Below are 22300 nucleotides of genomic sequence, written 5' to 3' on the forward strand. Positions count from 1 at the left end.
ATTGTGGTTTCAGTATTTATTTTCAGTTTTATAAATCATAGAGGACTCCAAAGAGCTTCTGTTTATGTGTATCATAGCAACAGTTATCATATCAGAAATTAAAACCCCAGTTATAAATAAATTTTAAAATATCTATAATCTACTCATTATATGGTGATTCACATTTTATGTTAAATACCAAGTTTAACATAAAATAGTACCAAGCTTTTATGTTAAAAAACTTCTATTTTCTCAAAAATAAAAGGTATTGAGAAGGGTGACATTGCTTTATCCTTTCTGCAAATATATTTGACGTCTGACCACAGACAACAACTGTATGATCATGTCTATTTCCATAGTCAATTTCTTGTGATACGTTCTTTTGGTTTAAGTATATGAAGAAAAACCAGACTTACAGAGTTATATTATTGGAAAAGTAAGAACCTCATGAATGCCCTAAAAGGCTCTCGGGAATCCCCACTGGTGCTCAGACCACATGATGAGAATAATTTATTTAAACAGACTATTCTCCAAGCAACTGAAGGGAGCCCTAATGGTAACATAGAGGAAAGGGTAGAATAGAGAATATTTTCAGGTGGGAGCATGGCCTGCTCTCCAGGAGCAGGAGTTGCCATGGACATTGATATAATTGTCTTCCATACTGCCTCCACCTCCTGAAAACTACTTTCCCACCAGCCACCTGAGCTCTGTGAGGCCCCTCCCCACACCAGCTATGCTTGCTAGGGCCATAGGTAGATATCCACACCTGACTGTGCCAACCAAAGTCCTCTCAGAGACTTGGAATTGATGGAGTCCATTTCTCCACTGGCAAAAACTATAGGCTGCTGAAATTGCTAGCAGTTGTTTCCCACTAGAATGCCAGTGTGTGTTGGTAAAAATGAAGCAGCACATAGGGGTGAAGGAAGCTGAATTAACAGTTTCACAGAGGATTCCTGTTATCACTCAATTCCCTAGATTTAGAAATGAGATTCAAACAAATGTTCTTATTGTCCTGGAAACGGTGCCTGAAGGAAATCGACAGCTGGCATGGGGGAGAACAAGACAGTTGATTTAAAGAGGAAATTTAAGTTGCAAAGACAAAGGTTCTTTGTCAAGGATAGGGACTCATCATGAAAAATCAGGGTGATTGTGAAGGAGCAGTCTGGCTTATAGGTAGGACAATATGCAGGGCACCCATTCTAGAAGTTAGAACTCTTGTTTCTTTCATGCCACTGACACTTTCACTAAGTCAAAGAACAGCAAATAAACAAATATTAGTATAATTTTGTGAAGATTCAGCAATGCATTTATAGAGGAATGACGTTTGTAAGCTACTTAAACTCCCTGAATCTGTTTACTGATCTGCTAAATGAGAGTCATAAAATAGAACTAATAAATTAAGGCCTTCAGAGGAAATGTAAATAAACTGATTATGACACTTGCAGGAAATAAGGGACTAGGGACTTGATTCAGCTGTGTGTCTAAAATATAACACATTTCGACTTAAAATGTCACCAAATACCTCAGTGCCATGCATTTCATAGACAAAACAGGTAGGGGAGGTTTAACTTTTCACTGTTTAGGTGAACATTTTTGATACCTTATGTAACCAGGGTTCTAAAGAACTCTTAGGTGGTCCTGAATTTTCTACCTGAGATGAAAAGGAAAATAACCTCTACATTTCTCCTTGCTCTCTCTGGCTGTCAGTGAACTTGATGGGCTTGGCTGTAGTTGAGGAGATTTCTTTCAATAAAACCACATATGTATCACATCATTACAACAATCTATAGATAGAGAGTGCTATCAGATATGCTGTTTTGTATTCTTCACAGCAAACTCAAGCAATCATTTCATTGTTGTCCCATTTATTAAAAAATCTCAGAAAGTAAAATGCCTCTCCAAAGGTCATGCATCAATACCCTGATAGAGCCAGACCTCAACAGCAGCTTTTCTCTCACGTTCTGGCCTGTAGCTACAATCCGAAATGGGACAACATGACCACTTGGTAGGCTTATAAGTGTTGTTTGATTATCAGAGTGTCAGACGACTGCTTAGAAAAATATTTTCAACACAAAATTCCTATGGTAAAATTTGCTTAACATTTTCTTTAGAAAACATTAATTTGAGTCTTTTGTTAACTTCATATTTTACTTAGCACTTATTACATATATGCACCAAGTTTAGTGAGCAAAGCCATTACCAAGTTAACAGTAAACAGAATTTAAAATATTCTTTTTCATTTCTCTGATGGAATTATTGGCTTTTATTCCTAAGGGTTCCAAAGCACTAAGATAATTATATAGTATAAGATGATGATGATGATGATGATGATGATGATGATGATCTTAAATACATGAATAAATCTTCTTTTTGGATTTGATTCCAAGCCCCTCTAGGCTCTTTCATACTCATATCTAAATAAAGCAATTAAAATTGAGGTAAATTAGTTTGTTTTTGTATCTTAACAGTTATGTGTCTTGAAGTGTATTTAGAAAGGTGGCATTAATACCTTATTACTGGGCTTTTGGGCATTTGTCACATCCCAGTCTCTCCGTCTATAAAGTGCAAATCACACTGACTTAACTCACGGAATTGCTTTGTGACACAATGTATGACATCAAGGCATTTTGCAATTACAAAGTTCCAAATGTTAATCCATTGATTTTGAGGGTCTCTAATGTATTTAAAGCATCCAATTTGGAGGTAGCTTCTAAAAATCCAAAGTATGAAGAAGAACAGATGCATTGAGGCCCTGATACAGCACACAGTCTACTGGGTGAGACAAAGATGGATCAAACATTAAACAAGTAAGTAAATGTAAAATTGAAACTAGGATGTTGTGGGAATCTGACTTCATGAAGGAAGGTTTTCTAAGAATGTTATGGTCAAAGTGAGTTATAAAGTTCTGTTAGAAGTGAAGTTATCAGATAGAGAGACAGACAGAGAGAGGGAGGACCTGCAAAAAAGCACAACATATATAGAGTTCTGCTGACAGGAAAAAGCGCTGCATGAGCAGCAGAGTTGGAAGACAAAATAAGTGGGGGATGTCCTGTGAGATGACACTCCACAAAAAGGCACACATGGACTTCGATGTCTGTAAATGATTTTAACTTTATCTTAAAAGAAAATGTAATGGTTTTAATTGATGGTAGATGCAGATAGTTCATCATACAGCATTTTGAAAATATCTCTCTAGTTTTAGTGTGGCAAAGAACTTAGAATGGGAAGAGGATATGAAGAAGAATATGAAACTATTGTGGTGTTCTGATGCTGGTTGCTATGTCAAAGGGTACCTGGGTAGAAAAGGAGAAAAGCAGGGAGATTATAGAGATAATTAGGAGTAAAAATTGAAAGAACATGGGATTGCATTGAATGGCAATGGTTACTGAGAGGGAAGCATTAATAAGTTTCTGGCTTATCAAAGTACATGGATGGTGATACTATTCATTGCAATAGGGAGAATTAGAGGAGGCTCTGGCATATCCTCTGAGCGGGGAGCTGAGAGAGGATATGGGCATATTGAATTTGAGGGTCTCTAAAACACTTCAGAGAATATGTGAGATGCTCATTTAACTATATGAGTCTGGAATTATACTCATAATTCCAGATAGGAGATATCTAGAAGGAGGTATAAAAATTGGAGTCACCTGTATATGGAGAAAGTCAGATTAAACATTTTACTGACCATAGGTTTCAATGTTTAGAAATTCCAACATTTAACCACGAAAAAAAAAAAATGTAAATGAGGTAGACAAGGAATGTTCAAAAGGCAAAAGAAAAAACAAGAGAATATTATGCCACAGAAGGCCAGACAAGAGTCCGTTTCAAGAACAAAGGATCCATAGTTCTGTCCAGTAGATTTTGCTTTTGCCTTAAAGATGGTTAAAATTATAATGATTATGATGATTATAATAATAATTGCATTCTAATAAGTCCTAAGGAATAATCCTATCACTTTGAAAATATTACATTTTATATTATACATAATAAGGATACACCGAAGTGTTTTATTTAGAGAGCTGTAATAAAAAAAAGTTTGTATTACAGAACCATTATTCTTGTGTCTGTGTGAAGGATAGATTTCAGAAGAACAAGATTGGAACAGAGACCTTTTATATTATTGTAATATTGCAGGTAATAGTTTATGAGGGATTGAAGAGTATTAAATGTTGAGATGGAAAAAGAATAAACTCCAAATACAATTAGATGGTAAAGATATCAGAATTGTATAGTAATTTATTTGTTTTGTGTCAAGAACATTGAGACAGAGATGAGGCCAAATTTCTAAGATAAGGTTAAGCAAAAATGCCAATTGATGTGGAATATTCAAGAAATACAAGATTAAAATGATAGTATTGAATTTTGTTTGGAGAATATTACGCTTGAAATATTAGCATCTCTGCAGTTATTTCTAGTGACTAACTCAAAATGACTCTGAATATCGAGAGAGGGAAGAACTGTACTAGAGTTTGGAATTATCAGCATATTTGCTACAACTAAATTTATGAAAGTTTTGAAAATTCTCACAAAAATTGCAAAATGTAGAGAGCAATATGACAGTCCACTGGAAAACTGCAAAATTTAAGGACCAGATATCAGAAGAGGATGCCGCCAAGAGTCAAAGGAGGAATATCAAAGAGGTAGAGAGAGAAACTCTCTCCCTTAGATGCTTTCTAGAACACCTAGAGAAAGTAGAGGATGCTTTCAGAACAGAAAAAAATATATATTAAATTATTAAAGTACTCCTACTGGCCGGGCACGGTGGCTCATGCCTGTAATTCCAGCAATTTGGGAGGCCGAGGCGGGCAGATCACAAGGGCAGAAGATCGAGACCATCCTGGCCAACATGGTGAAACCCCGTCTCTACTATTAATACAAAAATTAGCTGGGCGTGGTGGTGCATGCCTATAATCCCATCTACTCGGGAGGCTGAGGCAGGAGAATCGCTTGAACAAGGGAGTCAGAGGTTGCAGTGAGCCAAGATTGTGCCACTGCACTCCAGCCTAGTGACAGAACGAGACTCCGTCTCAAAAAAAAAAAAAAAAAAAAAAAGTAGCCCTTTAAAAATCAGCTTTAAAATTTAGAGAGCAAAAACAATATTTCGGGCATTAGAGTTAGCAAACTGTTAGATATCTGGAATTATATAAGTAGACATATTCTTGATTGAATGAAAGACTAACACAAACTTGCAGATTTAAACATTTAGAGAAAAGTTCCCCTAAATTGTCATTTCTCACCACAGATCATTATTAGAAGCTTCCGGGGTCATAGAAATGCTTATTAGAAGTGAGGGACAGCTGGGTGTGGTGGCTCACGCCTGTAATCCCAGCACTTTGGGAGGCTGAGGCGGGGGGATCACGAGGTCAGGAGATCGAGACCAGCCTGGCTAACACCATGAAACCCCGTCTCTACTAAAAAATACAAAAAATTAGCTGGGCGCAGTGGCGAGCGCCTGTAGTCCCAGCTACTCTGGAGGCTGACGCAGGAGAACGGCGTGCACCCGGGAGGCGGAGCTTGCAGTGAGCTGAGATCGAGCCACTGCAGTCCAGTTTGGGTGACAGAGACTCCATCTCAAAAAAAAAAAAAAAGAAAAAAAAAAAAAAAAAGAAGTGAGACACAAAGTCTCAAACAAAAGTACTTGTGGTTAGAAGTTTTCCCTTTCTTGTAGTGATAGTTAGGCTTTAGTGTTGTGTTTAAAGAGAGAAACGAGTGTGAGGGAGATGTTGTCCAGAGACATATTTTAAATGTGAAGACAATTTCAAAGACAATTCCTCATTTGGTCACTGCAGTCATTGAGTCTGGAACTCAGCTTTGCTAGTTAGGAAATGCGATGTTTTCAAGGTACTAAAAACTAACTCAGAAGAGGTGACTTTATTAACCAAACTCTCAAATGAATTATCAACAAATCAGGAAGCTAATTTAATTTCTTTGACTTTGAATTTACTAATTTCTTTTAGGTCTACCAATGTAGGTACTTTTCTAGGGTAATCAGAAGTCATATTAAACTGGAAGGGATCTGGTAAGGCTTCAGGGAGCAGACAGTAGAAAGGTTTTAGGCCTAACTCGGTCAGTCCATGGAACACCAGTTAAAATATTCTTGCCCCACATTACGGTTTCTTTCCAAGATGCACAATTTTCATTGCTTTGTTCAATGGTTCTTCCTTAGATAGTCTTCCAAGGACGCTGAGTACTTCTTTTGTTTGTTTTTTTTTTGTTGTTGTTGTTGTTCATCTTTCTCTGAACACCATTCAAACTACTTTTTTTTTTTTTTATAAGCGTATCAACTTATAAAATAAAACGCATTGTTAGAAAGTTTGGGACTCAGACAGGCCAGCATCTATTTATGGGTTGAGTGACCGTGAACAAGTTAAATTACTTGATTTTTTTTTAGCCTTCGGTACTACAGGTGAAAAACAATACCTAGCTTTCAGGTATATTGCGAGGTTAAAGGAGATAATGCATCTAGTCCTACACTTCACACATAGGAAACATTCAATAAAATATAGACGCTGTTTCTTTGTAGATGTTACTCATTCTATCTCTGTCTCTTTTCTCTTGCTAGTGTTTTGTCCCTAGTTTCAGCTGGGCATTGTTTTCATGCGGCCATTCACCTCAATAAACATGCAAGCTTCCAGTGATCATGTGCTGATACTAACAGGTGACAGGTAGGAACTGACTATAAGAATTGTATGCATTTAAGTGTTACGTCTTTAATTTTTAAAACATGTCAACTGCTTTGAAATTAATAGAAATCAAAATGTGAAACAGCATCATATGAACTGCTGACTGAGCATGTTGTTACTTCATGAAGTACTTCTAAATTTTAGGAGTTATAAAAATGTGTAAAAAATATGAGAAACTAGAAGAATTTCAGTTCCTATAAAATTAAGAGAACTAAAATAGACCATAACTCTCAAAAACAAAACAAACAAACACCTCTATAATCACAATAAGGATGAGACAATTCTAAAGAAAGAATAATTGCAAACAAAAGTAATAAGAAAACAATGTGGCACTAATCAAAGAGGAATGCCAGATGTGAATAGTCAATAAATTATAATCAACATGGAAAAACAAAACATGAGAAAAGTGTATTACAACTGTGATGTAATGCTAGCTTCTAAAGACACAGCTAATAACAGCAAATATCAGTCATGTTAAATGTTCCCATGATGGCAGATTTCTACTCAAATAACTCACTGTCTGATATTTGGTCTATTGTGAGACAAAGTGTTCACATGTGAAACATCATCTATAGTGATGCAATTTAGTAAAAGTCACTGAGATTAATTTATCTCCAGTATCTAGTCACAGATAACTATAGTGTTACTCTCATAAGAATTTAATCGTGTATTCAGTGTATTCAGAATTTGAGAACAGAACTGTTGTCTTTACAATTTAAATATAGACATAAATTAAAGGTATTAATATGTAATGTGTGAGGTGATGGTAAACCTATGTATTTTAAGATAAATAAAACCAGTTGTTCCTGTTGTTAATGGTTCTTGATATTGTTAAAATTATCTTTGATAAAGGATAATCCAGGAAAAATGATTAGAATGGATTATGACTATGTCAATTTTATCCATGTATTGTAATTGTTTAAATTATAGCTTTTTTAGTTACAACTTCAAATATATTGGTAAATTTTACCTTCCCGAGATTTTGCCCTGGGCATTTTAACTGATCCAGGCTCTGTTACATATTCTCAGTCATAAATTTCATGACTCTTCCTGAGGGTAGGTCATTTTAATTCTGATTTTACCTGAGTTTGACTTGCTTAACATTCTGTGGTTGAAATTATTTTTATATGTACTTAAAATACTCCATATTCCATGAAGCATTTCAAAGATGGTCACAATGGAATAAAATTGAAACTAAAACTTTATATTTTAAAATACAATGTAATATATGCTGACAAATATAAATAACCTAAATAACCTAAAAATATAAGACATTTTTAGGTAGATGAGTAGGGTGAGGCTTTTTCTGCAAATTCCTAAAACTGGGATGCTCATTTTGCTTTGAGTAAAAAGAAAAAATGTGGTTAGTTTTAGTTACATTGGCCTTGATAGGGGAAAAATGTATATGTATATATAGAAATGTATATATAGAGAGAAATATATAAAGAAACATATATATATATAGTTTTGTGTGTTTGTGTGCATATATATACACACACACACACACACACACACACACACATACCTGAGAAGCAGATCTTTTTTGGGGAAGACTATTTAAAGCTATCCTAATTTCGACCTTTTGTGATATGGGGATGGGGCAAGCTTCATCTCAGGAAGTCAATTTAGAGGATATAATATCACACATTGCATTTCAAAGCACTACAGGGTGATTCCACTAGGTTTTTCAAGTTTTACTCGTGATACTGCCGCTCGTAGAAGTTTTGACTTTGAAAGTTCAGGCATATTTTTTAACTTTTATTTGTGTGCAAAGCACATCTTGAGTTTCTTTAATGCAGCTTGCAAGCTTGTTCTGTATTTATTTCACCCTTGCATAGCTCAAAAGTAGCGGAACAGATCGTGCTCAGATTGGGCAAAAGCAATTACCAAATTGTTAGAGTAGGACTAGTCACGGTCCCAGACGATAAGTTTGGGGAAAGCCTGGATAGCACGTAAATACTTATTAAAGGTTTTCATTGACAATTTAGCAGCACAGTGCTTTCTAGCACAGATTTTCTCATAAGGGTCTGCAATGTCACTTCAGAAGCTGGGCAGCACATTTTACGCTCTGCACTAACTTTGGTTTTAACATATGCTCCTGGTCTTTTGCTCATTACAAATTATAACAGCATGACAATAGTCAATAATAAATATTGGCTTAGCACTTTAACATTGGCAAAGTGCTTTTATTATTGTGTTCTCCAAGAGATCCTCACTGTGTCATAAATGATTCTTTGCTCCTTTTACAGATAAGAAAACCGAGACTCATACGATTAGTAAAATATTCCATAGCCCCTTCAGCTCATAAGAGATAAAGTCAGGACCCTAATCTAATTCTTTATTCATTCCAATAATTATATCATGAGAGTTTACTTTGTGTTAGGCACTGTACCTCCGAGGATGCAGCAATAAATGAGACAACCAGAGCTTCTTTCTTCATGAAATGCACAAAGCCATGAAAGAGATGCACAAAAAAATAATAAAAATCATAAACTATTATAGTCTTGTTCGTCATAATAAATGTTCTAAAGAAAGAGCTCAAGACAGTCTGAGAAGGGAAAACATGGAAACTGTTGAGATTGAGTGACCTCTATGAAGAAGATGCAATTAAGTTGAGACAAGAAGGAGTGGACAGGTTTCTAATTCCACAGCTCACGTTTTAACATTACACTCAGACTAACTTGGAACAATATTCTGACAATAACACAAAGAAACTTCACATGAGAAAATAAAGCCCTCAACTTTGTCCTTAGTTAAAAATAAAAAGGACCTTGCTGGTGTCTACAGAATCCTTCAAACTGAAAATACATGTTTTTATCCCTCAGTCTACACATATAGAATCTATAGATCCAGTTATGTAGTCAAAACTTACTTCATTTTTAATTATATCCAGATTAATAGGGAAGAATATAATTGCATTTCCTTCTCTTAAAACAACTTCTGGATTCTAAAACCAAATGTGAGAGATTTCCTTTAGAAGTCCATGTAACATTTTGTCTAGTGTCCTCTCAAGACACTTTTATCTGCCTTTGATATACTTAGTTCAGCCAAGTTATACTGTCCACAGAAGCAGAGACCATGATGTTTTCACATTTGCATTCTGAAACGTGAGCTGTGTCAACATTTAGTGTATAATTGAATTGACGGATGGAGATATATAACATGTATATGGGAAAAATACATGCATATTAGGAGCATGGTTTAGCATATAAAGCAGGGCCTGCAGCATCTGATTGATCTAGATTCAAGTGCTCATTCCACAGTATCTTACCTTGTTTACTTAAATATCTCTCAGTGTTGAATTCTCTGTCTGTAAAATGGATACTAGCATCTTCCTTATAAAGCTCTTAGTTTGTTATAGAGAGAAAACACAATTTACATGAAAGGGAGATTCAACCTCTCACAAATTGGTAGCAACTACTGATTTCCTATAATCATCTTTCAATGTGGTTGTTCCTCACATAGTTCTTTGGAAGCTGGTCGAAGAAAATAGGTGGGAAGTCCTGAGTGTTAGGATATTTAACATATTTGAAGCTGTTTGTGCTATAACCACATGTAACAATGAAAAACTTGCTAAGTCATTAATAAGCAAATTACTAGATAAGGATTATATTTCACTCTGAACACCAGTTAGCCAGTCTAGCATTGTTAACTTATCAAAATGCATTATGATATTGTTAGTCCATTCTCACATTGCTATAAAGAAATATCCGAGAATGGGTAATTTAAAAAGAAAAGAAAGTTTAATTGGCTCATGGTTCTGCAGGCTGTATAGGGAGCATGGTGCTGGCATCTGCTTAACTTCTAGGGAGGTCTCAGGAAACTTACAATCATGGTGGAAGGCGAAAGGGGAGGCTCATCACTTGGCCTGATCAGGAGAAAGAGAGAGAGGAGAGGTGCTATACAATTTTAAACTACCAGGTCTCATGAGAACACACAAACTATCACAAGGACAGCATCAAGGGGATGGCGCTAAACCATTCATGTGAAATCTGCCCCCATGATCCAATCATCTCCCACCAAGTCATGCTTCCAACACTGGGGATTACAATCTGACATGAAATTTGGTGGGGACACAGATCCAAACCATATTAATCTGAATGATACTACTTCCTAGGTTTGTAAGATGATTGTTGGCTATGTCTAAAAATAATTACAATGCCATTGCATACAGACTGAAATCATTTAAAATCTCTCTACTTATGTAAAATCACCTCTCCTCAGTTTTTATGGATATCTTTAACACCTGTTTTCCCTAATGAATCTTTTTGCTGGCTTTGCAATTGATTAAAGTAAACAAATATTCCATGCCAGTCTCTGAGCCCTGCCCTGACTCACGGAGAGAGAAGGGAGTGGGAGGCAGTCAACAACATGAACTGAGGGAGAAATGTGAGTTCATGCTGTTAAGCTAAAGCAGGGATGTTAATCCTCAAACTGCATGGGGAGAAATCAATAAATCCAAACCGATAATAATAATAATAATAATAATAATAATAATAATAATAATAATAATATCTTTTTGGTGTTTCACACTGGCAAAAGGTAACATGAGCAAGAGAAACTATAAAGAGAAAGCATCTTTTCTGTAACGTATAATCATCACCGATACTAGTTGCATTTGTCCTTATAAAGAAAAACAATACAACAGTTAGATTATCACAAACTTCTAGCTGTTGCTTACTCCACTTAAATATTGCCTGTCTGGAATGTAGCAGACAATGGCCTGATTATTATTTTCATTATTATTATTTTCAATCTTTCCACTTTCCTCTTGAGATAACGGCTGTCTGAGATACTATTCAAGTAAATGGGACATAAGTTGGTTCCAGCCATGCCTGGGCATTTCTTTGTAGTCTTAATTGTCACACACTGATGGACCACACCACAGCACCACAGAGCTCTCTTAGAATACTTTGGCTCATGCAATTAATACACTTGGGTGCTCCCACCAGCTTTTGCTAGTAGATCCCACTTGGTGTTTAACTGATAATTGCAGGAAAAACATGGATCATTCTCATGTTCAGCTGTATCAATCATGGCTTTCATCCATCTGGCTGACACAACATGTGTCCAGGAATCTTTTGAAAGACAGTACTTCCCTTGGTTTGTCAACACCAGCAATCAAAAAGGATGGCGAAGTCCTAAATACTGGTTGCCCATAAGTAACAGATTATAGGAAGAGGGCTTCAAGTTTGGGGGCAGTATGCTTCAAGTTTTTTGGTACCAGTTGAGCAAAAATATTTGAATTGAGTGTACCTGACTCACGCCTTCGTTCTCAGTGACTATGAAAACCTCAGTCTTGTCCATGCTGTGCATATGCAGTAGGGTAAGTATCTGTTAGACATGTCTAGGGAAAGAGAATCTTCTAAAATTTGTAATCCAAAGTTTTGATGAAGGGCTGAATCAGGATTTAATGAGGCTAGAAACATGCCACTAAAATGGACTGGAATTTTTCTCTAATCTTGCAGCCAAAGCAGTTGAGGATGTGAGTACTCTGGATCACAACAGACACCTACTGTAATTCTTCAAGTAGATAGGCCAAAGATCACTTCATGAATACTCAAAGATTCATGGATGCACACACATGTGAACACTCATGACCTTGCCCCTGTTGCATGCATTACCTTCCTCCCTAAATTCCCTTCCCTCCACTCTGCTCTCACTGCAATCTCTGCATGCCTAGAGTCTACTTATTTTTAAAGCTCAACTAAAACCTCACTTACTGTACATGGTTAACCTGGTTATCTTCTGTTAGATGCAATTCTTTCTTCCTCTGAATCTGTAGAACATTGTTTCTGATCTGATTTTCTCTAAGGGCCTTTTTTTGCCTGTGTTAAAGTTAAAAGTGAACATAGTTCACTCATTTCCCAGTAGAACAGGACTATCACAACTCCCATATTTGCCACATTGTTGGCCCTCAGAATATGAATGTTAAAGGAATGTAAATCACTAATGAACACTATATGCAAATTCAAGCCCTAATATGTGCAGTAGAGATAACAGAGATCAATATGCCAGTACCAGATTAAATCCTCAAGATTCCTAAAAAATCCGAGTGGGTTCTTCAAGCATTATTAGTGCTTCGGTGGAGGAATATGTGTTTGTCACAACAAATCCTGACTGATCAATTAGCATGACTGGCTGTTTCGGATTTCCTAGAATGATTCAGCACTACCGCAATCAGACAGTGCAGCAAGACCCAGGAAAGCAGAGTCCTCACTGGAGTGGGACTCCAGGAACAGATAAACAGATGATCAAATACAAAGGCTAAGTGAGAAAAAGACTTTTTAATTCCTGGCAAACTGGTTGTGGCTTATTTAATGTTGACTTTAGCTATATTGGCAAAGTGTGTACCGATTTGTTCAGCAAGCCCTTATTGATAACATTGCTGGGTTCTGTGGCAGGGTATCAAACAAACAACAAAAAAGATCCATCATTGCCAGCGAGATTAAATGCTGTGAAACAACTGGACTGATATATACACATCATTTAATTATTTATGATTTTTAAGACACCATTTTCTTTCAAAGCACTCAAGTTCCAACCTAATAGTCAATGCTATTTCTACCTTACTTTTAGAATTTATTTTGTTGCCATATGCAGTTTCATAGTTTGCTTACCTGTTTGCTGGTTTATTCATTACTTCTGTATTCATTTAATATGGTAGCTGTGGATTGTGGAGGTTATGTAGTGCAGGTGGTCAAACTTTGACTATGTTTTGTTGTCCCTTCTCTGCTATGATGATATTCCTGTAACATTTTTCTACAGAGTGGACATTTTTTTAGCTCCTGGAATCTCAGAGTTTTAACCAGTTTTAATGTCACTTAGTTCAGGCATCTCTCTAATGGATAAGTGTCCTTACAGGAAGCAGACACACTCTAATTGGCATGTGCAATGTGACAGCTTCCAATGTCAGGAGCTTACTAAATCTTTGTGTAATAAATGACAAAGTCCTCTTCCAGATTATTTTCATTTTAGGGACTATTTTGCTTATGTGGGGGTGTTTTGTTTATTTTCTTCATTTATTTGCTATCTATTTTTTTTATACTGGTCTCCAATTGACCTAATTTTAGGATTAGACTTTACCTTATCTGTCTACAGTTCATCTCTAGTCAGAATTCCCAAACTAAATAAGTCAGAAATTCAGTAAGTAGTCTTGAAAAAGAAAAGTACCCATTTCCCACAAGAATGGAACCCATGGCTTTAATCATATTATTACCATATACATTTTGACTCTGAGTTTAAACTGCAGCTTCTCATTTAAAATGTGTGTCCTTGGATAATATTCTTAACTTCTCTAAGCCTCAGTGTCTGAGAATTTATCTTCAAACTTTGGTTAGTGAGATCACCCTTGTCTTCCTCACATGATTATTGTGTTGGCCAAATCAATTAATTCTTATAGAAGTGCTTTATAAGCTGCCTGTATACATGTGAAATACATGCCAATTTGCATGCAGTTTATTACCCTGAAACAGAGTTCCTAAGTGTCTACGTGACTGTGGAAGAAAAGAATAATTCCAGACCTGCAATCCATCGGAATACACTTTCATTAGGAATATTTGGATGTCAAATGTCAGTATTAGTCTCAATGTGACCCCTTTAAATGCCTCAGGAACATTTGGGTATGGAAAGTTCAAAGAAAGGCTGCCTCTGGTGTCTTCTCATAGGCTGAGTTTTATCCTGGCTATCTTGATACTCCAGCCCTGTTTCTTTTGTCCCTATATCTTTGTCCTCTATTTCCATAGATTCTAGAATCATGTCCAGGCTGCAGCTGGAAAAATTTTTTTTTTTTTTTGACTTATTGATCTATTCAGAAAAACTGCATTGCACTTAGAAGGTACCTTTAGTGTGTGCCTACACTCACACTTTGACATGTTCCCAGATTTGTCACTGATGTGTGGATAATTACTTACAACTAGAAACCACTTAACAGATACCTGAGGTGCCTCTCATTTTGCTCAATTGGCTGCTGCATGGATGGTCTATGTTTTTTTGCTGGGAAACACCCTTTCCTCCACTTCAGTCTACTCCCCTCCATTTGAAGTTGAGTGGGCTTAGAGATAACAGCAGACCTTGCCACTGATACGACATCCATGGGAATATATCTGTCATGTAATTGAGGAGGTCATGGCCTTGAGAAACGCAAGTGTTTGGCCTATACCCTTGCTTTGCCTGTGCAGTGAACACTGAAGAAATCACATTATTCATTGCCATGGTTAAATGAGGAGCAGTGTGTCTAGAATTTGCTGGTGTAGGATTTTTCATTTAATTAAATCTGAGTTTATATCTGCCCAAGAGACCTCACTGATAAAGGGAGGGTGCTGAAATAGCTTTGTCGGTATTGAAGTCCCACAATAACTTTTTCCTGATATAATTAAAGTTTGTCCATTGATTTCAGTTCTCGGGGAAGGTTATTGTTTCTGAGCCAACATTATCATTGCTACTTCACATTTATGGAGCAGCTTTATTGGTTCTGTGACCTTGGGCACGTTACTTAACCCCTCTGACTTGTCGTATAAAGCAGAGTTATTAATGACTTTCAAACAGAGCTGTTGTCAGGATTACAATACATTTCTAAAAATGTAAAAGACTTGCTACCTAAAAAGGTAACTCACCTGAATTATCTCAGTTTATCCTTACAATGTCAGTGGGTGGAGAACAGACTAGGTGGTGCGTGTGTGTGTGTGTGTGTGTTTAACCCTAAACTCACAGGAGGATTCAAGTTCAGAGAAATGGAGTAAACTGTTTAATGCCACAGGGCTGGTAGGCTGAAAAAACAGAGATTTCCCTCTGGCAATTTTGACACTTAGAGCACGTTGGACCTACATGTCTTTCCTGAGACCAAAACCTGACATCTTCCAGGAATCTCCTATTGACTCTCAATAAATTGCAAGAAATGAGACATTCAAAAAAGCAAACAAAAGACACCATTAAAAACATTTAAAACAAAGTTGGAATAGAACCAGTGGTGTGCTGTGACAGTTCTCTCTTGAGAGAGCTGTTAATTGTCAGCAATTTGGTGAGCCATTGTTAAATATATCCATTATTGCAACTTATATTGTATAAATATAACTAAAGTATAGTAAAAAAAGATATTTAATACTCAAAATTTTTCACTCCCTATTCTTTTTTTTTTTTTTTTAACTACATCTTACTATTATCTACACTCCTAAATGCATTGTATCCATCTGGTAGAAATACTAAATAATGTTAAGTTACTATACATATAACAGAAGAGATGGCGTGTCACTTCTGATATTAGGTTATCAAAGACTTCAGCTGCCATCTTTGGTTTCTCTCTGTCTCTTGGATCGCTCACTCTGGGGAAGCCAGCCAGTGTCTTTGGGACGCTCAGATGGCCTGTGGGGAGTCCCATGTGGTGAGGGCTCCAGCCTACAGCCAGGGAGAAACTGAGGCCTGCCAATAACCACATGAGTTTGGAAGTCTTCAAATGACTGCAGTCCCAGCTGACAGCTTGACAGCAACTTCATGGGAGACCTTGAGCCAGAAACAGCTAGCTAAGCTGCTCCCAGCAACAGAATGATGACTGTTACAGTTGCAAAGCTTCTAAATAATTTCCCGTTCCATTCTGACTTTATAGGGGTTTCTATAGCAGTCAGGTACTCTCTGTTTTTCTGAAACATTACGGAGTAGTAGGCAAACCTGAAATAATACCCACTCTTAGTATAAATACCTGCCCTTTTGTCTTTTGCTAGCCAGTAGATACAGCAAAGATAATTAACTCTGCTATTGGAACCCATTGAATTTTGGGGAGAGGCTTATTATTTCAAGTGTAAAATTAGATCTAACATAATACTCTGCCTGACGATTTTTATTTTTTAGTTCTATGTATGAACCCTCAACATACACAAATACCTCAGTATTATCCCAGAAAGCCCCTAGAAGCTCTAGGCAGGGTATGGATAGTTTCTTAACTGAGGTAAAAAATTATGGGTTGTCTGCATTTGGATAGGAGAAAGACGGTGGCTAAGAATGTTACAGCAGTTCATAGCGATGTGCGAATGCAATACTTTACAGAAGTTCAGACAACTAAGCCAGCAGTTTGGGGGGGCGGTTTGCCCACAGAAGGGTCAGTAAAGCATTTAGTGGAGATCTTAAAACTAAACTGGAATTTTAATACCTCTGCCATTACTGCTGTAGCACTTAGATGTGTGGATATTTTTTGACTACTGGAGTTAAGTAATGAAAGGCTGAATAAGCAATAAGCCTCTGATGATTTCAATGTAATTGGGTTAATAGCCTTAGTCCCTGCCCACATCTTCCGTAAGCCCTCTTTTTATAAAAAGAGTTTGTGAATCTAAAATCCTGGAAAAAATTATTGCTGAAAAAAGTTATTCTACCAGTCTCTGTGCTTAAATATGAATATATTTCTTTTAATTTGGAAAGCATATAATCATTAAAGAATGTCAACATATTTTATTCACGTAGGATTAACCTAGAAGAATAAAATCTCTTTTAGATTTACCAGTTTTCCCCAAATTTGGTAAATAAATGAGTTCTCAGACAGTCTCGAATTAATTAAAACTTGGAGAATGCTACACAAAACAAAATATTCCTATTGTTCTTTATTTTACAGAGTAAAGGAGCAAAATTTTGTGTCATTTACAAGCCCTTTTAGAAAATCAAAACTCTGTTTAAGCATAAAAGGTATAGTAGTAGCTTTATTATTCTGAATTCAGGGTCTAAATTTGGAAAAGGCACATAAAAATATTGTCAAAGTAGACAAGATTTAATCATAAATATCTAGAGACAAGAAATATTTTAAAGTAACATGGCCAAAAATACACAATAAACAAAAGTGATTATCAGGAACTTAACTTTTTTAAAGTAAAAAATAATAATATTTAATTATTAAAGAATATAAAAGGATACAGAGATTAAAAGAATATTTTTGGTTTAATGAGGAAACTTTACAAATCTGGGCACAAAATACTCATTTTATGGAAAAAAATGTTTTTGATTTTATTCCTTTTGTATAATACTCATGTAATAATTTTCAGCATACAAGTTATTAATATGTCTTTATATTTTTTGTCACGAATATACACATAAACATATAAATAGGTGATAAATTTAAAGTTTTTACTGTATTTTAAAATATTATTGTCAGAATATTAAATAATACATATCCTATGGAATCAGTCTTATTCATAAACTACAATAACTTTGGAAACAAATATATTTTTATACATATTAAATTTTGAATTATTAAAATAGAATAGTTAACTGCTTATACTATTTGTACTTATCATATTTAATACTTATTATATTTAATTAAACTGTTTTCTCCAAGCACAGGGAAAACTAGAGAACAGAAATTTGATAACTGGCTATTATATAAAATGACTACTTTTTATAATTTTAATGATTTTGAGTTGCAATAATAATAATAATATGTAAAAAACATTTAAATGTTTTATAATTTCTAGTTATTTAAAAGGTAACAGTAAATTAATGTTAGATTAATTAATACTGTTTTATGTTTTTTTTTTTATTTAGAAATTGTCCAGGTACCCAAAGATTGAATGTCTAAGGTCATAATATGAAATTTCTGAAAATTACAAATGTAACTTACACATCAAATCCTTATGATTTGTAGCACTGTAAGAATTTCATAAAAGTAAACCCTTTAGAAAGATATCCATGATGAGTATTCCATCTAGTTGAGTCTCCTCAGCCTTGTGTGATCTCTGAAATTACTATTCGGCTTTCAGCTTCCCAGCAACTGTACTCAGCTGGGCCTCCCACATCACCCTGACCATGAACAGCATATTTTTACATAGATTTTCATGACTCCTTCGCTCTGTTTCTCTTTTCTGTAGTAGCTTGCCCCCCAAATACCATCTGCCCTAGTATCCCCAAACTCTAGTTGCTATTTCATATGTCCAGTCCTCTGTTTAGGTTCTATTTCCATACATAGACACCCCATATGGCAGCTGCCTGCATTACCACCAGACTTTAGATGTTTTCTAATTCTCACTTCTATATTAAATCATGAAATAAAAATTTCTCTTTAAAGATCATATTTCCTTTTGGATTTCTTCCTGGGAAAAAAAAAATCTCAGAATTTGGGTTCCTACACAAAAGAATGAATACTTTTCAATGACTCTTGATATGGCAAATGCTCTCTGATAGACCACTGGGCATCCTTGCTATTTTATAGGAGTGACAAAAGTGATATCTTCTTAAATTCACCATCCAAGGGCCTACATCCAAACATTTTTGGAAAAGATACCTTATTAGACTTGAATTTTTCCTGCATCATGTCCTGCATGCCTAGTGGTACAGAAGACACACAGATATGTATTATAAATGCACTTTATTTCACAACAAAATTAGGGCAGGTTATGTCATTGGACCTCACTAAATTTACATTGCTGAAAAATAAAAAAAAAAAAAATCGTCTACAACTCCATAGGGCAATCTCTTGCTTTCAGTTGTGCAAAACACAATATTTTCAATATTTCAGAAAAGTTAAGAAAGCTGTACCAAATTTTAAATGCCTTAAAGATTGCTAAATGAGTTCACTTTCCAACTTCAAAGACTGTTCCAAGGGGATTTCAAAAGATAAGATCCTGAAGAAGGAAGTTATTGAGTCATTAGTGGTTCTATGGCCTCACAGTGGAGGAAGTTAAAGCAGCCCAGATGCAGTTACTAAAGGAAGTCCAAGACCCCCGGCCAGCCTTTCTCTCTTGTTCTGGTGGTGCTGTTTGTTTTGTTTTATTTTGCTTGTGTTAAGGTAATAATTTGGGGCGGGGGGGGGGGGGTGATGGAAGGGTTTTCTACTTTAGAACCTTTAAGCTCTATTATTTTTAGGGAGAATTTTTTAAAAACAATCTTTTGGCAGGTAAGATGTAGAAAGCTACAGTGAGGCAGTGTTCAAACCTAGCAGACATTTTTTTTTTTTTTTTTTTTTGAGACGGGGTCTCGCTCTGTCACCCAGGCTGGAGTGCAGTGGCCGGATCTCAGCTCAGTGCAAGCTCCGTCTCCCGGGTTCACGCCATTCTCCTGCCTCAGCCTCACGAGTAGCTGGGACTGCAGGCGCCCGCCACCTCGCCCGGCTAGTTTTTTGTATTTTAGTAGAGACGGGGTTTCACCGTGTTAGCCAGGATGGTCTCGATCTCCTGACCTCGTGATCCACCCGTCTCGCCCTCCCAAAGTGCTGGGATTACAGGCTTGAGCCACCGCGCCCGGCCGACATTTTGTTTTTTTACACATATTTATGCATGTGAGTCATTTCAGTCTTTTATTTTTCCCAGCCAAGGGAGATGGACTGCAGTGAGGTTGTTTTCTAGGCAAAACCTCTTTGTTTCTCCCTGCAAACAGACTGCTTCTTCCAAATTTGACTTACTTGCAGGAAACCTTATTCAGCCCTCCTCCTCTGGTTTAAAGCACTAAATTAGGTCTAGAAAAGATCTTCCCTCGACCGTAAGCACCTCATTTTCACTCTTGGAAAGGAGAGATTTTTCATTTGGCCCTCCAGGTTATGCTCCCTACCTTTAGCAGTGTAATTGGCTGGCTCCTTCTGAGCTCTGCCACTGCGTGTGTGCATTCAAAAGTTTTTTCTCTTATGTCTCTGTTCCGTTTCAAGTACCTTGGGCAGTCACTCCTCTTATCTTGTGGTTCATATTTTCAGCTTTCTTCATGTTTCACTGAATACACATTTACATTTTTATTTCTGATTCCCCTTGATATTTTGAGAGGATTTCTCAAAAGAAAAGGGGCAAATGTTGATTTTTGCCACATTTTCAGATTAGATGTCTAGTTCTTTTACTTTAAATGTATTGTATAAATCGCACATAATTGGATCATTAATCCAAAGACTCTCTTTACATTATTGAATAAATTTTTAAAAAGTACTCCAATACCAAGACCTAGTTCTTACATTTTTATCTTGCTTTATTTAACACTTTCCTATTTTTAACTATATGCATCTAAATTTTGTCTGCTTGTTTTATAGCCATATATTGTATTTTTTTCCCCCATTCTCATAGGCTAAAATTACTCTTCCAGTAGATTCTTCAAAAAAGGCTCAAGAAAAATCTGTTCCTTATGATGTCTTAGGTATTTTTAAATGTCGTTTCTTTGCCCTCATGCTTGAATGATAATCAGTAATTTCAACTTGTAGGTTCTAGGACAGCTTCAAAGAAAGATGGCATTTGACATGGTTCTTTAAAGATAATAAGAGCTTTGATAGAGGATGAGAGATGAGCCCACTGTGTTGATGGAACAGCATGTATTAACTCAGAGTGAGGTTGGCAATTGCCTACCGAAAAGTAGTTTACAAGAGAATACTTATTGTGAACGGAGTATAGGAAGGAATCTTCCCTGACCATTCTCCATATTCCTCATTACTTACAATAGTATCTATAACATAGTTATCGAGGTGTTGAATGATGGCATAACTTAAAAACTGCTTAGAAATAGATAATGCCAAAAGAAATTTAATATTAGACTTCAAATATTACGATTCAGTGTTACCATGTATATTGTGGGTATTTGTAAGATCATTCTGGCATCCATTCTGTGATAGATGGATGGGTTGGTGTGGCACTGCAGAAAGGGAGGAAGGGAAGAAGTCTGATTTGATAGTTCAAGCAAGACTGATGAGACCTGAACTACAGCAAAAGCAGCAGCAATGGGGAAGGGAAAAAGAAATTGATTTTAGAAGAATACAGGAGGTAAAATTAGCAGGAATCAGTGACTGATTGGTTGTGGAGAAAGAGAGGGAGAACTCTGAGATGATACTGAAATTTTTAGGGTCCTGGCTTCTCTTGGGGAAATAGTCATGAAAATGGCACTTCTGTTGAAGCCCAGGCTATTCCAAAAATGTAGATACACATACCCTTCCCGGGGGCTACACGGAGGAAGCAGAGATGCAGAAAACATTTTACCAGTGTATAAGGGGAAACAGGAAACAGAATTCTTGGAAGATAGAGAGGCTACAGAGGTGTGGCTGTCAGTGTATACCAGCCCTGGCCATGGGTTCAAAATGATTAAATGATCAATGCCAAACACAATCTACGCAGTTCAAGAGGTTTCTGAGACCATGGAGAGCTTATAGGTGTGAAACTTAAATGACTGGAAATACAATCCATGGTATACCACTGATGCTCTGGCCAAAGCATCTAGATATGGACGCTTTAAAGGCCAGAAGTACTCCAGGCCTTGCTTCTTAATGCAAGTAGCTGTTGAGAAAATATAACTACAAAGGCCGGGCGTGGTGGCTCACGCCTGTAATCCCAGCACTTTGGGAGGCTGAGGCGGGCGGATCACAAGGTCAGGAGATCCAGACCACGGTGAAACCCCGTCTCTACTAAAAAAGAAAAAAATACAAAAAAAAATTAGCCGGGCACGGTGGCGGGCGCCTGTAGTCCCAGCTGCTAGGGAGGCTGAGGCAGGAGAATGGCGTGAACCCAGGAGGCGGAGCTTGCAGTGGGCGAGAACACGCCACTGCACCCCAGCCTGGTGGACAGAGTGAGACTCCGTCTCAAAAAAAAAAAAAAAAAAAGAAAGAAAGAAAATATAACTACAAGATTGGGAAAAAAGCACAAGGAAACTGTACAAAAGGAAGAAATACAGTTCAAAAATGTCATACTGAGATGTCATTGAAAAGC

The sequence above is a fragment of the Piliocolobus tephrosceles genome, chromosome 2, assembly GCF_002776525.5.
Source record: "Piliocolobus tephrosceles isolate RC106 chromosome 2, ASM277652v3, whole genome shotgun sequence".
Lineage (NCBI taxonomy): Eukaryota > Metazoa > Chordata > Mammalia > Primates > Cercopithecidae > Piliocolobus > Piliocolobus tephrosceles.